Source organism: Meleagris gallopavo, chromosome 17 (assembly GCF_000146605.3).
Source record: "Meleagris gallopavo isolate NT-WF06-2002-E0010 breed Aviagen turkey brand Nicholas breeding stock chromosome 17, Turkey_5.1, whole genome shotgun sequence".
Classification (NCBI taxonomy): domain Eukaryota; kingdom Metazoa; phylum Chordata; class Aves; order Galliformes; family Phasianidae; genus Meleagris; species Meleagris gallopavo.
In genome coordinates, this window is record NC_015027.2 from 338,754 (window position 1) to 355,745 (window position 16,992).

General features: G+C 40.7%; 1 protein-coding gene and 1 long non-coding RNA gene across 4 annotated transcripts in view; one reads left to right on the forward strand and one right to left on the reverse strand.

Moving 5' to 3' along the window:
* LOC116217262 overlaps positions 1 to 2,248 on the forward strand; it is a 20,415-nt gene extending 18,167 nt beyond the window's left edge. The window contains exon 3 of the long non-coding RNA XR_004161546.1: positions 2,162 to 2,248. This is a non-coding gene — a long non-coding RNA (uncharacterized LOC116217262). The remainder of the gene's footprint in view (positions 1 to 2,161) is intronic.
* HIC2 (HIC ZBTB transcriptional repressor 2) overlaps positions 1 to 16,992 on the reverse strand; it is a 69,075-nt gene that overhangs the window by 48,948 nt on the left and 3,135 nt on the right. The gene's annotated exons all lie outside the window — the stretch shown is intronic.

Here is a 16,992-nt window from a genome sequence, read left to right on the forward strand (position 1 = left end):
GAAGAGAAGAGAAGAGAAGAGAAGAGAAGAGAAGAGAAGAGAAGAGAAGAGAAGAGAAGAGAAGAGAAGAGAAGAGATGAATGACAGCTGCCTGGAATGATTGCTGGTCTGTAGACAACAATGTCAGTGATGCACTGAGGAGCAATACCACACCTCATCTTCCCTGACCCACAGAAAGTTCAAGACAGAGCCACTGGAGTACAGTGGTGCAGCTGACCTGTGGGGCTCCTCAATCCCCAGTTCAAGATTCAGGGAGTCAGGAGTCAGGAAGAATGGATTAACTGCAAATATGTTGTACATGAAGGAAATTACCCAGCTAACGTATAACATTCATGTAAAGGCTAAAAACTCTTTTGCCTTAGGGCATAAGCCAACCACTAACTTCCTTTTTGGGCAAATTATTCCTTGGTTGTTTGTTTTAGAAGTTGTGCCTTTCCCTCAAGCATCTGGTGCTTACCTCTCTTGGAGAGAGGATGCCAGACTAGATAGACAGATCATGGCTTCTTTCTGGTATGGCAATTACTGCATTCCACCCTGGAAGGGGGAGAACACACTGAGGAAAGCAGGGAATGTTAGATGGCAAGTTCCAGAAACACACAGCTCCATTAAATAGCTTTTCCTCTCCAACTGGCCCTGCACTCTCACGACAGCACTACACTGGAAGCACACAGCAACAGGGCATGGCCCTTTATGTCTTCAGAGAGTTCTGTGTGCAGGGTTCAGCTCTCATCCTGGTCTTCATGCATACAAGAAGCAGGATGTTCTCATATACGTAAATGTTTTACTAAACAAGGGGCCAGAGCAAAACTGGCCTGCAGCCCAAGTTAATATAGAATGTAACATTTTAAAAAACGGACCTCACTAGACACTATTGTGCCTCCACATCAGGCTAGATCACTCACTGTTCTGTATAATTTGTGCTAAAAAGAGTCCATCAGAGTTTACCTACGAAACCTATTCTGTGCAACCTCTGAGTAAGCCATCACATTTCCAGTAAAATAGTATAATAAATGCTTGTATCAGGCTATAACTAGAGGCTTGAGATAGCATATATACTTGAAATGGGCATTTTGCAAGGTCCATTCTTCCTAGAATGTGTATGAGCCAGAAGGCTCCCAAGTCCCTCAAGACAACTGTAGTCTGGGAAAACTTAGACCCACCATTCTGACAGAGAGACAATAATTCTCTCTGTCGATTTTGGCTTTCTGTCAGTTTAACCTTCAAATCCAGGTCTCTCAAACTGTGTGTTAGCAAGAATTGCTGATAGATGTCTATGCAGATTAGCTGCCCAAGCACTATCTCACTTGTAACCTACTTCATGGATAGTCTTCTTGAAAGCAGCAGCAGCTGTTGCTGCTGATGCTGCATTTATCAACTGGAGCCCTCATTTCTTCACTGCCAATCTGCTGCACAGAAGGCAGAGCTAAACAGACAAGACACAAATAGCCAACAGGGAAGACCTTGCCACACTAAATAACAACAACAAAAAAAAAAACAGGAAGCCCAAAGCCTACACCTACCTATTGAATTTATGCTGGTTTTTAGAAGCAGCAGAAGAGTGTGGTTAAGGTACAGATGAATGACTTACCTAAGTTTAGACAAGTGTTATCTAAATAATGCTATTTTAGCTTACTAAAATAACAAATACGAGAATTGATTTAATAACTTAATGTTGGCTTTGGACAGTAGAGGTCTGCATCAGTGGACCAAAATGCTAATTCTATAATCTTATCGAATCACTGTATAATAATAGAGCTTTTCTATGTATTGATAGAATGGGGTTTGGCTCTGCATCAGAAAATAATCCCTGAAAGACAGAAGAGATACTGTTTAGCAGGAACTTTTCATGACTGGCTGCATAGTTGTTATTTTCTTTCCTTTTCAAAATATTACTCAGTATCATCTTAAGGTATCACATGACAAGAAATTTCTTTTAATAATCTTTTATTTTGTGTTATTTAAACTCTCTTTATGTTTCTGAGAGGTGGTCAATACAGTACTCCGTAAGACTTAATTAAGAGGGAAGTAACTACTGGTGCATATGCAAATCTGTTCATTATAAGCCTCCATGAAAGTTTTTTTTCATCAAAGTACAAGCAAAATAACTTACTGATTTTAATTGGCAAGTACTTTGTATTCATATGGTATCTTTCATCTACAGACTTCAAAGTATCTGACAGGAGGCAGGCAGTTGCTTCTCCATCAGTCCAAGGAAGAAGCCAAAGGACAAACTGGCAAGGTCTCCAGGACAAGGTAAAACCATTAGCAGAAATCTAAATTAACTGATTCTCAGACCTTAAAAATAAACTGCATGGCTGGCAGTACAAGTTACCTTTGCACCAGAGGGCAAAAATACCACTCACCCACACCAAGGATTCTTTAAGAATTTAAATCACATTCATTGGAAACTAAATAAACATGGAACAAAGTACTCTTCTCTAAACAGAGAAAGGATGAAGATCTGAAACCATTCCAAATCTTAAGCTCTGTAGTGCACCAAGAAGAACTCCTTGAATGAGCCTGCGAAAGCACAGATCGTCATTCATGAGGAGAGGAATGGAAATCCTGCTTCATAACGTAGCAAGTGTTTAAATAAATTTGTTCAGATGAAGATCTCTCCTCTCAGGAGGAAATATAAAACTATAAGAAAGGTCATGGAAATCATTTCAAAACTGGCATGTTAAGAGAGCTTTGTTCCAACCCTTTACCATGTTCTTGTAATTGAAGAAATGCTGACTGAATAGAGCACTCAATTGGTCAGCAGAAATTCCTTTTAAGCATGAATATAGAAGGAAAAAAAATCCCTGGACAGTGCTGTTTTAAAAGAAACTCATGGATTCCTGTAAGTTTCAAAACAAACAAACAAACAAAATTGATGCTGAGGCAATCTCTGGAGTAAGCAGTCTTTTAACATTTAGACTGCAAAAGAAATATTTTAAAATACACTCCTTAGATATGAGAACTCCCATGGCCTACAGAGGTGAATAATATTAGAGGCTAGTAAAGTTTATTTTTCTTGAAGTTTTCACTTCAAATAAAGCTTTGTTTTAAAATATATAAGGGCAACTGTTAGTGCATTGAGGTCCTGGTTATTAGCCAGCTAGAGCCTATGAATTATGTTTAGTGAGAAGTTTATTGGCTCAGTAAACACCATTCCAGTTCCCCTCACCCCTGAACTGTGGAAGCCAAATCAAGAGATATTCAATGCCATGTTACTGCTAGAACCAGAGCAGCCATTATCTGATTACAAGCATTTTATTTTTTGTGAAAAATTTGCTATTGCATCATTTAATTCAAGGAGGTCTTTAAATTTACTAAGGCAACACACAGAAAGTAAGTAACTGTTTGCTCCTGCTTACCACCATCTGGAGCAGGAATATTTGTTTCTGTCTCATCACTTTCTTAGTGCAGGCACTACAATAAATGCAATCCCTCAAATGCTTGGTAAGACAGGAGTCTGGCAGGAATTTCAAACTAACAAGATTAGAGTAGACAACCACAAGACCTTTCTGAAAAGCCATCCTATGGACCCAGGGCTGAGTATGGGTTGGTAAGAAGTTATTCATTTAATCTCGATATAACTTTGTCTCAAGGGAGACACACAAAAAGTGGATCTATGCTGTGCAAGTGAATGATGTTGCTTTTTGTAAGATAAACAGTCCAGAACAGCTTACAACATCACACCTTAATCAGAAGGCTGGCTGCAGCTGAGGTAAGATGCACGTGCAAGCCCAAAAGCCCAGAATTAGGGCAGATTCGTATGACATTAGCACCGTCTTGTTTCACCCTTTTTGTGGGGAGCACCAGGGACCAAAACAGAAGGCAAGCATCCCCAGAATTAGCAAGTCTGACAGGTAGCTGCATAAAACCAGAGGCAGCTTCTGTTTGCATGGCTGTCATTGTCCTGGGCACAAAGCTGTCTTATCTGGTTACCTTCCACTGCCATGAGCTAAAGACATGCATATTGAGAGTAAGCAGTGATTAGTCAGTGTGCAGTAACTTGCTAGTGTGCTTGTTGTTCCAGTTCCCTGGAGTACCTAACATATACCATAAGACTACACAGGGATTGTGTCAGTCCTTGAGGCAAGGAAAGTTAATTTAGTTGGAATAATAAGGATGGAAAAGAGAGTGCTATGATAACAGTAGCCTGTTCTGGTAGCAAAGTAAACTGGAATACAAGGAATTTAGGTTCTCTTCCTAGTCCTTTCCATCTCTCACACAACCTTGGCTTTTTAATGCAACTCTTCACGGCTCTGCTTCCTTTCTCATTTTTTGCCTATCCTGTCCTCTTTCAGGGAAGAGATGGTATTGCACAGCACCTAGTGAAAGCTTTGCAGTCCCTAAACTGAACAGCGCTTTTGTATAAAGTTTTTGTTATAGACCAGTTTTATGTGTACCACTAACTACAAAATCTCATATTCTTACATAAATGGTTCTTCTGATGCCCTGAGAATCATAATGCCAAAATCTGTCCATCTGAGAAGGAAGGACCTGTGCAATATATTTAATACATCTTTGATGTCCAGGCAATCTCACAAGGACATGCCAAGGCCATATTATCACATCCATAATGAAGCACCTCTAGGGAGAAGGCACAGTTAAAATCTTTCTACCCCAGTGGTGGTGAAAGACAAGATACCCTTCTCTTTAAACTTAACCCTCTCCCTTCCAAAGAATGCCTGGAATTTCTACTATTTTCCAGCAGAGACTGGAAGGCAAAGACTTGGCATAGAGCAAGACAGATAAGAGCAGTTGCCTTCATAGATTTTAACTCCACCTAATTGCTTAGGGCATGTGATGTTTAGAGAAAAAAACATAGACATCTGTCAGAGAGACTTCAAATCACTAGTATAATTTCAAGGAAACAATGTCTAGTTTACATGTGGCTGCAGTATATAAAACACATCTGTAAAAACTATAGTATAATTCAACTGGTGCAGGTTTAATTTCCAACGCAATGATACTGTTTTCCCTCTCAAAGACTGCCATTTAGGATCACTAAAATGTTGAATAAAGTCTTAGCTGTCTTCTGAGACACATGGTTAAGGTTTATTGCTATTGGAAGCCTCTCTAAGCAAGACACATTTAAACACCATGTTTTGCAAAAGCGCTTATATTATCTTGCGTGGTAAATTCAAGTCCTTTTACCAGTTTAAAAGTTGGGTTGGGACAGTTTGCTTACATTTGGAGTTCTTTTCCAAAACTAATGCTATGTGGGATTGAGTTGTAGATATAAGACAACTGGAGAAACTGCTATTATCTGCTTTGCATCGCGCACGTACCAGCTATAGTTTTCCTCCTAAGCTTTGTTCACATGTACAACCCACTTCTACACCAGTTGCACATTCAGCATGCTAACTATATTATTCTTGGCCATCCTGTTAAACTCCCAGTATAAGTTAAATGCACAGTAGATGTGACCGAGATGGATTCCCAACAGTTTCTAGATGGCTACAGATGATAGTTGGGCAAGGGTGGAAATTTAGATATGTAGTCATGAAGCTGAGAGCTTTTCTATTCAAATAGGGTGTTGGCTGGTACTATCTCTGTCACTTATCTGGTGAAACTAGATTACCAAAATGTACTGTGCTTAGGGCTACATCAGACTGTCACTTGGAAGTTCCAGTTAATATTACATACAGCTGCCAGATTGCTTAGCTAAATTTCACACCGAGATCACACGGAACAACTGTGATGTTGATGTACTGTTTGTTTCACATTGCCATTCAAGGAGATATATTTGCATTATTAATACCTTGTATGACTTGAGTGATGGCTATTTCAGAGACTGTGTATTTCACTCTATACTGACAGGCAGCTGTTAGCAGTATCCTAACCCTGCAGTGGACAATTTTAAGTCTCTCTGATCTGCAAGTTTGGGTGGCGCAATATCTGCTTAGGATTCTCACACAGAGCTAGGACACAGCATAAATTATTTTGTGCCTCTTGAAAGAAGAGAGAAAGAAAGGAAGAAAAAATTAATCCCGAAAGCATAACAGAAATTTGTGGAAAGCTAAGCTTATTGACAGAACTGACCTGCAAGGAGCAGAACATTAACAAAGAATGATGATCTTTAGTTAGATCTCAGAGTGTTCCTCTAGGCACATAATATCATGTTTTCTTAATGCAAGCCACTTAGGAGCAACAATCAGTGAAATAAATTAAGTACAGTAAAAATACTGGGTTTAGGATAAAAATGTGGTTCCTACCTATAGGCTTGTAAGGAAAACTCAGCACTTCTCATAGGTAAATTCTGAATTTTCATCCCCTTGTTCACAAGCCAGGCAGAATAAAAATATCCACCTACATTAAACCAAAGGGAGCCACTCGTAACCCAGACACAACCGCAATAGAATTCTTGACAGTCACTGGCTTAATAGAACACTGCTTTGTGGTTATACCCACCGCTAGGATTTCACATTGCAAGTTCTAGCACACATAATTTATTCCAGGCCATACATCAAGTATGGTTATTAAAATTTAGGATGGCATTTGAGATTGAAACTTTCTTTTGCAGGGTGTATAGAAGGAACACAGTCGGGACTGTGGATGCATGAGTATATGAGTACATAAACACAAACTTGTAGCCATCACCGAAGAGAAACAGTTAGTCTTTAAGAAGGGAAAAAAAGTTGTAAAAATAATCAATTCCATTAAACAGCTCCATAAATCAATTCCACAAAAATCAATGGGTAGCTACATCTATGAAGTGCCAGGTACCTCCCACACATCAGGTGCAACTGCCCGTGACAGCGGCCCTGCAGCAGCCCTGTCTGCTGGGGATTCAGACAGGGCTGGAGCAAGAGCCCCTCATTGCCCATGCTTCTCTACTGCACTCTGTCCCCTCCCGAAGGGAAGCTGTCTTATGTATAGACATAGAAGAGGTGGCAGAGGGACTGCCCCATTTGGGATGTAAGGCCCAACAACCACCAGCACACAGTAAGTGGCATACTGGCTAAACAAATTACTTCTTTTAAGTATCAGTCTTGACTGTTCAGTGACTCCCCAGTGAGTGTGCCATGCCACTGTCCTCTCACTTTCAAAGTGTAGTTTGGTTCCATTTTCAAATTTATAGGCAGTGTGTGCCCCTGCAATGACTGGAGAAACCCTTGGGGCTTTCATTTTGCACTGGCAGCTCCCAGATGACTTTAGAAACAAACCCCCTGAGGCCATGTGGCAGAGAAGGCATGAAGGCACAGAATATTCTGGCTTTGTTAAAACTTGCAGAAAAATGCATGTCCTCTGTCTTCCCTTCAAGTGTTCCACGTGTGCTGTCATGTCTCTGGGCCTGTTATAGACACACACTATTTAAGAAATTCAGGCATAGCATTTTAGCAACAGAAAAGCTTGATGAGTTGGCATCTGCTACTCAGCACTAAGTACTAGAACCTATTTTTTCCTGTTGTAGCTGAACACCAAGCATAAATGAATTCAGTTATTCCACACAGCGACATTTGTGTCTGGTATTATTCTCCAATATTTATATTAGAGAAAGAGTGCACATGTGGGCATACAATAAGTAATAATGTAGTGAGAAGAGTTGGTGCTATCCGTGGCAGGAAATGAGACTGCATGACTTTTCTCCATCTTTGTGACCCAACTGCAGCAGAGACTAATCTCATCTGCACATTGCATCTTGGCTGTTGAGCCTGATCTTAGCAATGAGCACTCTTAACCTACTCATTTCAGTAGGATTTAGAGTATTTGGTATCAAACCCTCCATTAGTCACAAGTTCCCCTCAGACATAAGGGCATGTAGTCCTGGAGAAAAAGACTTTGACATAGGCTGGAGGTTCGATGCTGAGAACAAGCAGGAGTTGTACAAGCAGAAGCTTCAGTCTAACCACTGGTATCTAGCAAGACAAAGCAGCAACACATCCAAGTTCATCACTTCTAAAATTTTCCTTAGAACTTTATCATATGACTCTTCTGCTCCAGAATCAAACATTGAAAAGTACACTGAAGGAAACAGAAGAACACATTCAACAGAATTGCCAGAAGATTTTCCTGCATGTCACAGAATCACAGAATTGTAGGGGTTGGATCATGTAGTCCAACCTCCCTGCTAAAACAAGTTCTCGACAGTAGGTTACATAGGAAGGCATCTGGGTGGGTTCTGAATATGTCCAGAGAAGGATACTCCACCACCTCTCTGGGCAGCTTGTTCCAGTGTCCTGTAACCCTCACAGTTAAGAAGATTTTTCTTATGTTCAGATGGAACTTCCTGCATTCGAGTTTGTGCCCATTGCTCCTTGTCCTGTCGCTGGGAACCACTGAAAAGAGCATGACCCCATCCTCCTGACCCCTTCCCTTTAGATATTTATAAGTATTGATCAGACCCTCCCTTGGTCTTTTCTTCTCCAGGCTGAACAGTCCCAGGTCTCAGCCTTTCCTCATATGGGAGATACTCCAGGCCCCCAGTCATCTCTGTGACCCTCTGCTGGACTCCGAAAGTTCCCCGTCTTTCTTGAACTGAGGAGCCCAGAACTGGACACAGTATTCTGGCTGTGGCCTCACCAGGGCACAGCAGAGGGAGAGGATCACCTCCCTTGACCTGCTGGCCATGCTCTTCTTGACGTGCCCCAGGATACCACTGGCCTTCTTGGCACACTGCTAGCTCATGGTTAACCTGTTGTCCACCTGGTCACCCACGTCCTTTTCCACAGAGTTCACAGTAGATGTTCTTCACTTTCTATCTCTCTAAAAGCGTCTACAGTGATGCTTTCTTATTTACTGAGATCTCAGTTTGGTACAGTTTAGGAAAAAATAATTGTCCCAAGTTTCCTGCAAGTGTTGTAATAGACAGATGTTTGCAGAGTTTTTGGACACAGATCACATTCTAAAGGGAGTCTTTGTACATGAACAGATGCTACATCAGCACTCGCATGGATGTAGCTTGAGTCTATTTTGGTGACTATGAATTTCTGGAGTAGCTTCAAGCAAGGAGATGTCCTTCATAAATATAACAGCCCAGAACCTGGTGCAAAGTCTGTATGGAAAGAGATAGAGAAAACCGGTAGGAATGGGCATGCACCAGAGAATTAACTGATTACAGTGATAGGCAAATATGTAGAAATGGTGGAATAAAGCAAGTATGTGCACAACTGAGAATTCTCAAGGAAGTAAAGAATCCAGCAAGTTATAAAACCAAAGCATAAATTGAAGTAAGCAGGCTCTATGGACTAAGAGTTGAAGCCAGGACTGGGATCTAAAGCATCAGCTTGCATTTAAAGACCATCATGGTTAGCCATACACGAATTGCAAAATAGATAAACAATATGGGTGGAAATAAGATTAGTCTAGGGAAATAGAGGAAGGATTGTAAGGAATTTTATTATCAAAATCCTGCTCCTCAATTCTTCTATACTCAAGGAAAAAGAAAAAAAAAAACATCTTAAACCCTTTTTCCTGCCTCTATGGGGCTAAAAAGTTAACACCATATTTCATAGCAGTTTACATGAAACAGGATTGCTGTGCTGACTTGTTCTTAAAGAGAAAATGCATTCTAAAATCTCGACTGGGAAGGAGGTAATTTTTTTTTTCTACCAAATCCTCTAACAAGAAGCTGAAGGATGATTCCTCTGTAAGACTGGGGGGATGAAGAGAATGTAAAAGCTTGTTGCCCTCAGTAGGTCTGATGTACTCTCCCACTTGGATTTTTTTGTTCAGTCATTTACTGTAGAGATCAACTTCCTATGAATAATCGTCCTTCCCTACTCATATGAAGCATTTACTCTACCTCCAGAGAAACCAAAAGAAAAGCTTGGTTTATTCCTTAAACATTAAGCTTTTTAAATAAGCCAGAATAGGCTTTACAAAGAAGATCTAAAGAATAACTTCTTAATGCTAGCTAACAAACTGCTTCGGTACAAAAGGGAAGATTCAAACCCCTATGCAAGCCAGCATCCCAGCCACCAGCTTTCTCTGGCACGGGAGTACCAGAGTCTGTCTGGGACTTTCACACGGGGAGCACCGAGGCCATGAGCTCGTGACACACATCCCACTAGACTCATAAGGTCTTGCTCATTTTCTCTTTGAGAACTCTGACCTCACAGCAAGTGAATCTGAGAAGAAAATACATTAATCAGGCATTCACTCAGTCAAGGTTTTTAACCCACGGATCTGAATCAGCTCTCTCACCTCCCACTTCTTTCCAGATATAATTAGTCAGTATCTGCCCTTGCAGCTCGCCTGCTGCCTGGGAGGTGGTGTGGGGAACACGGAATGAACAGCCACAGCCCCCTTGCCCAACGTCACATGCTGTCCTGCTGCCTGTTTTCCTAAGGCTGCAGAACAGTGGAAACAGCTTCCGGAACACAACCTTGCAGAAGCAGACATCCCCTCATTACAGGTGGGAAGGGAAGGGAAGGAGCGGAGAGCAGCTCCTCATGCAGCCTCCTTCTTCCCTGAAGCAGCCCAGGCAGGTTCAGGCCTATCCCAGCCACACCTCTCCCCATTTAGACCCAAGCCGTGCCAGCTCCACACACCTGTTGGAGGCTTCCCCACATTTTAAAGGAATCCCCAGAAGGAGATTTGCAGGTGCTCCACTCCCTTCAAATTGTTCAGGCAACAAATCAACTTCGGGAGGTGGATCCGTAGTACTCAGTGTGGCCCTCTGACCTTTTCCAAAATGTTCTCAGCCCATCAGGCTGACAGAACTGAACATGATAGTCACCCATTTTCAAAGAAGCATGTGCTTTTTTAACTGAGTTAGGTTTTGGTTTTTCGTTTGATTTTTTTTCTTTTTTTTTTCCCTGGAGAAACTTTGCAAAGGCATCACTAGCATACCTACAGGAGTTCTGCAATTCTAGATTATGGGCGATTAAGAATATCAACAAATAAGCAGGCATACAAGTCAGGGTTGGAAGCAGGCTTTTACCTATCACCATCCTCACCAGGCGCTTGAAAAATAAATAACCCCCCCAAGCAGTTCTACTTTACCCAGCAGCTATAAGGCTCTAGCCCTGTGCCTCAGGCTGAGTTGTGCAAGCTCTTACTGCAGCAGTCACGTTGGGTTCAAGCAAAGTGCCTAAGTAAGCATTTGCAGAATCTGACTCCCACCCACCCAGTCAGTTATCTGTACGGCACCTATTTGTGCCTTGTATTGCGAGCTTCTTAGCTGGGGACGTGGTCTGGAAGTGTATTGTCAGCTGCAATGTGCTTTATCTTCATTAAATCTAATTTTTGGTGCCAAGTGTAGCATTACCTTTACAATTACATCTATTAGAGGAAGTTTTCCCTTAGGATCTGATCTGACCAACAACCACTTTGCACTGCGTATTATTTTATTTGAAAACCACCATATTCATATTACTTCTCCACTTCTTTAATTTCAAGTATTTTGTTGAAAAATTATAACTCAATTATGGAAATCCTACACCTCGGCACTACAGTGACTTCCTTTCAGATGCTTACATCTTTTCTTCCTTGAAAAATTTAAAAGAAAACTGGGAACCAAAACCAAAATAAAAGCAACAAACATGGCCGACCCATCTCCAGTAGTGTGAGGTGAGCAGGGCCAGATTGCCATCCCTGGGCCTCTGGGAATGTTCCTGCTGGGCACCCTAATGGAGACAAGGCAGAGGGGTAGGACAGCAGCATAGCACAGCATGGAGTGGTTCATATGGAAAAAAAATCTGTAACTTCCCCTGAAGCCCTGCATCCTGCATGTCACAAAGGACAGCTGCTACCTTCTCAGTCAGAAAAACGTGACCCCAGCCAGTCAGTCTGCAGACCTAATGCTGGCAGATAGCCTCCCATGCACCACTTTTGATGGTCACAGCTATTGTGACGAAGCAGCTCCCTGACCATCTTGGAAAGGGCCATGTTGGTTTGGCCCCAGTAAGGCTCAGGGTAAGTGTTGGGTGGGTTTTTTTTGTGTGTGTATGGTTTTTGTTTTGTTTTTTTTAAACACACAGCTTTGGTTTGCTTGTTTGTTTTTGTTTTTTGCTTTTTGATGAGGATGCAACCCAAGCTACATAGAGGTAGCACAGGTCCATGTGTAACCACAGAGGAAGCGAGCACAAATAGGCAAATATTCTGAATAATGTCAGAGTAGACACACATGGAAACGTGCTTGGACTCACCTGGACTCTTTTTCCTTTTTCTTGTCCAATCAGTTCAGGGCTGGGGAACATCCCAAGCCTCTGGTGTATGGTATTAGATGCTCTGGATATTAGGTATAAAACTACTGATAAGTCTCTTGAGATGGTACAGCTGGTGTCACATAGCCCATGTTCCATTTCAAGTGAACTTCCCAAAATTTGGAATGGAGCAAGATATTTTGTTTGTTCATTAGAAGCAAGAGAAACTGGGATGCTTTATCAGTCATTTGTGTTTACTGAGAGTGTGTCTACTTGTTTGGCCATGGGTATTGTTCTGCTAGGAAAGATGCAGCTCAATGCAGCTTTGAGAAAGTCATAAAAAAGGTATCAAAAAAGCTGGACATGTCATTGTTACGTGAAGATACCAGAGACTGAACTGTAGAGCACAGTTTACTAATTAGGTAAGCACTGTGAGATACTAGAGTGGAAAGGATCTTTTTGCTGATTAGGCAAGTATTTTAATTCCTTATTCCAATGATCCCTGTTCTGGCAGGATCCTTAAAATATATTTGCCTCCCGTGACTGTCTTCTGTTGTTAGTTATACACCATAGAGCTTTTAAATAACAGCATGGTTTAACAGCATACTGTTTTTCTGTGCTTTTTGTTCCACTTACAAGTCACTGAATGATTAGTGCAGCATTCAGTATGAAATCCTCCTGCACCATTAGCAGGGTAAAATATTAGACCATAGTGACTACTACAGTTATTCACTGTTTGTTAAACGCTGATGGAAATTCAGCCCGTCTTCAAACTGTCGTGCCTTTACACATAACAATGGAAAGGTACAAAGGGATGAGACTATTTTTCCAGAACCAAACAGCAAACCAGTGGCAAACATACTGAAGCCCTTGTTTTAGTCCTTGTAATACAGATCATCAGAATTAAGATAATGGTGAATAGTTCTCTCAATTACAGCCATCACTTAAAATTAACAACCAGAAACTGGAAGGTCTAGCAAAACTGGGACAAGACAGCTGCCTGCAGCTCCTAAAACGAAGCCCACACTTGGGGAAATACTGGAGACATTCCCTCTCTAGAGACACCACCCATAATAACAGGCCAACACCTCTGCATCTTGGAAGGGTATGCAGAACTGCATACATTAAGCTACTCTGAGTTCACTTATGAATACTGCCAGCTTGTAAACAGCAGAGTCAGTTTTGCTGCCAATATAATTTTTACCTCTAGCAAACGGAAGTGCTTTTCCAAGAATTTCCAGCACTGTGGCATCATGCTGTACACTGGCACTGCACCATGCAACTCAAGGAGGAAAGAAAAAAAAATAATAAAAGCTGCTGCTCAGCGCATCCTGAAAGTGATTATGTAGAGGGATTTATTTACTTCCAGGAAGAGACTGGTGGTGCAGAACAGACCTTTGAAAAAATACCAGTGTTAATTGCAGGGGAATGTTATAGCTGGCATGTTTTCATTTTTGTGACAATTTTGAAAGCATTGCTGGAAAAAGTACAGTGAGAAAGAGAAATGTAGCTTATTGGAAGGACTGGAGAGCTATCTTCTTTATTCTTTGTCCTCCATGGTTACCGCATAACACTATAGTATTACCCCTTTGGCAACTTTACTATTTTGAAGCTCAATTAGAATTAAGTGTAAGATGACAGCATTTACAGTCCCTAGTAAGGTCAGGGTCCAATCGTACAAACATTTAAATATGATGTGCATTTATAAGATAAATACACACAACAAACCAAGGACATTGTATCCTCCATTCTTTAAACATGAAGAAGACTTAAGTTGTTTAACTTCCTTTATGACCATAGCATGGAAAATTTAAATAAGTGATACAAACCGAACCCCAAGTTCCTTAGTCCACAGCTCACTCAGAAGAATTAAATGCATGCACACGTTCATCCACTGTTGTGTACAATTCATGCATACATGTTCAGTTCATAACAGTAAGTACTTAAAACAAATTTTCAGGGTAAAACATTTCCCAAGTCTTAAGCTACTTCACTTTTAAAGACTCTCAGCCAAATACCAGTTTGCTGCCATCTGTAGAACTACAAGACAGCTATCATTCTCATGCCAAAATTCCTTTTATTTAGCATTTTGGTACTTCAGTCCTGGCACACTTCTTTAACATTTTTTAGTGGATTCTCTGCCAGATACAACTTTGGTAGATACTTTTCCTACCTAGGACATCCATGTTTTTCTTTGAAGACTGAGCATGATCATGTCATTAATGTCACATTATCAAAGAGCATCTGAACTTCCAAGAAAATGGACTCAGAGCCTTTTTAAAGGACTTGAGAAGTTTGATGCAAAAAGCTCCACACAAGAACCATTCTGAATACATTATAAGGATGAACAGAAACTAAGAACAACAAAGCAATTCCCCCTTCCAGGGCTAGAGAAAAAAACATTAAGTAAAAACAGCATAAGTTCAAGTCTGGTATAATTTCAAACCTTCTCCTAAACAGCTCATGTTTAAAACAATGCCAGCTTTCTGCATACACACACACACACTGTGTTTCCTACTGAAGTCCAAACCTAAGCAGAGAAAGCCACTACTCTATTTTTTTTTTTTTTCATCAAATTCTGGTCACTTAAGCTTTTGCATCAGAACCTTCTTGCTGAGGGACAGAGAGGATGGTTTTGTTCAGCTGTAGTTCAATAACTTGTTCTTCCAGAGTGGAGGAAGCAAGTGAGATTTGGGAAAGGGTAGGAAAGCCAACTTCATTCCAAACTGAAACTAATTGTTAGAAACTAATAACTGCTAGTACTAAGTTCATAAAAAAAGCATAGCTAGAAAATAATAAATTTCCTTTTGTTCAAAGAAAATGTCATTTGTTTTGCATTTAAAATAGCTGATTAAGAACCACAGATTAAGTGAGATAAGGAGGAATCCTAGGAGGTCATCAAAAAGTATTTTGATTAAAAAAGCATTTTCCATATATTGTTTTTATTTAGCACATCAAAATACTCAGTTTTAGCATCAATTGAAATCAGTGCTATATGAGAAGTTGCTTGATACATTTATCAGAAACAGCACAGTAAAATAATTTTGCTTTTAGTTTGCATCTCAAGTCGTTACCTTGTCCTGTCTAACAGGAAAAATGCCAAATTTACTAATTTTATTTTAAGTTATATATCAACATGTTTTAATAGATACAAACCAGAAAGATCCTACCACACAGGCAAGCAAGCAGGCTTTAAAACAAGATTTCTTGTGGGCTAATTTCAATTCCTAGCTTAAACTGGCAACTCAAATTGTCAATTGTGTTCTGTTCTTTGTTGGACAGAGAAGACTTCCCAACTGTCAGACTGGCTGGTGGCATCTTGACAGCTATGGAATTGTAATAATTGGAGTCCTATATTACAGTGTCTCTTATGGGTCTCCTGGAAAACTGAATCCACACACTGAACACTTTCTTACACAACAGGAAGTGAGTTCACATTTAGGGGGAGGAAATCTGTTGTACACCCTTGTCATCTTAAGCCAGTTCTTGAATAAATGGGACTAGCCCAATATCAAGAACATATTGACACTGCTTGCCCTATGAGGCTTCTTTTCCAGTCATTGTCATGGCTCTCATTTCAAACCCATGACAAAAGACCGATTTGAAGATAATTTTATCTTGCATATTGTTTGGTTCAGCGAGGGAAGGGAGAGTATAGGGCAAACTGATATATTATTGAAAGCTACCCCTCTGCCTTTACCCAAGAGACTGAAGGACAGCTAAAGCCTCCGACCAGCACAATGAAGCAAAATGTTTTCTGCCTCCCATCCAAAACCTGAATGAGGACACCACTGGCATCTTTATTCATTCAGTAACTAAAACTGCAAGAACACGAAGTTACTGTTCTTAGTTCCAGCATAGATCTCTCAGGATGTTTTACAAAATAAGCAAGTATATCCCATTCTCAAGGCCATTTTTATCAGGAAAGCAGCCCCTGGTGACTGTTTTGAGCAGGAATCTCCTTGCACTTCTATGAACTCTCCATACTGTCTGCTGAAGATTGGGGCCTTTTGTATCCCTGCTTAGGTGTCTGTGCATGTTAAAGTGTGTTTTCTGGAGCAGAACTGAGCAGTTTTGTCCTTTCTACATTAGAAGGAAAGCCCATGCTGAAGGACATCCATTGCTGAAAACCATTCCCCACAGCATGCCCATTTCCAAATATCCTATTGAAGTTTCCAGTTTATAAGATCATTCTTTCACCCTTTCATACCCCATGCATGTAAGAAAACGTGATACAGTTCATATGTGATCCTGGATAGACTAGATTCCCCACCTCTTTCCATTAAATAAAATCAGTAATTAGAATCCATGTTCAGGATTTGTGATTAGAAGGATCACTCTCTGCCTTGCCCTGATCAGACAATACAGGCACTAGGAAAGCATGAGAGCTGTCATTTCAATAATGCAAAAACGCTGTTGCTTCCACTCCAGAACAGCTGACTTGAAGTGCATGCTAGGCTGTGCTTATTAACAAAATGAGAAATTTGATATATAGAAAGAAAACACTATGTGAGGATTAATCCTGGATTGCAGTGTGTGGCCAGCACTGGGCCGTCATCCAAACACAGATGCAGAACAAAACTTCTCCCACCTGTCAACAGAGGTACAGCTATTGCAATGTTGTAGTCTCCCTCTTACAGATACTGTAACAATCCCTTTTATATTAGCTTAAAATGCAGGATTGACCTCACCATTTTGTTTCTTCCTTGTTTCATGGGAGCCAGCACTGGAGGGTGAATTTTCTTTCCAGGAATTACTAACAAGACACATGAGTAACTTACAAGTTTGGACAGCTAGCTGGTAATACTTGTGCACTTCAAGGAAAGAAACCCAGCTTCAAATTGGCATTCTCTCGGAAGCTGGAGATGCTAACAAGAAAATTCAACTCTCAGGATTCTTTTTTTTTTTT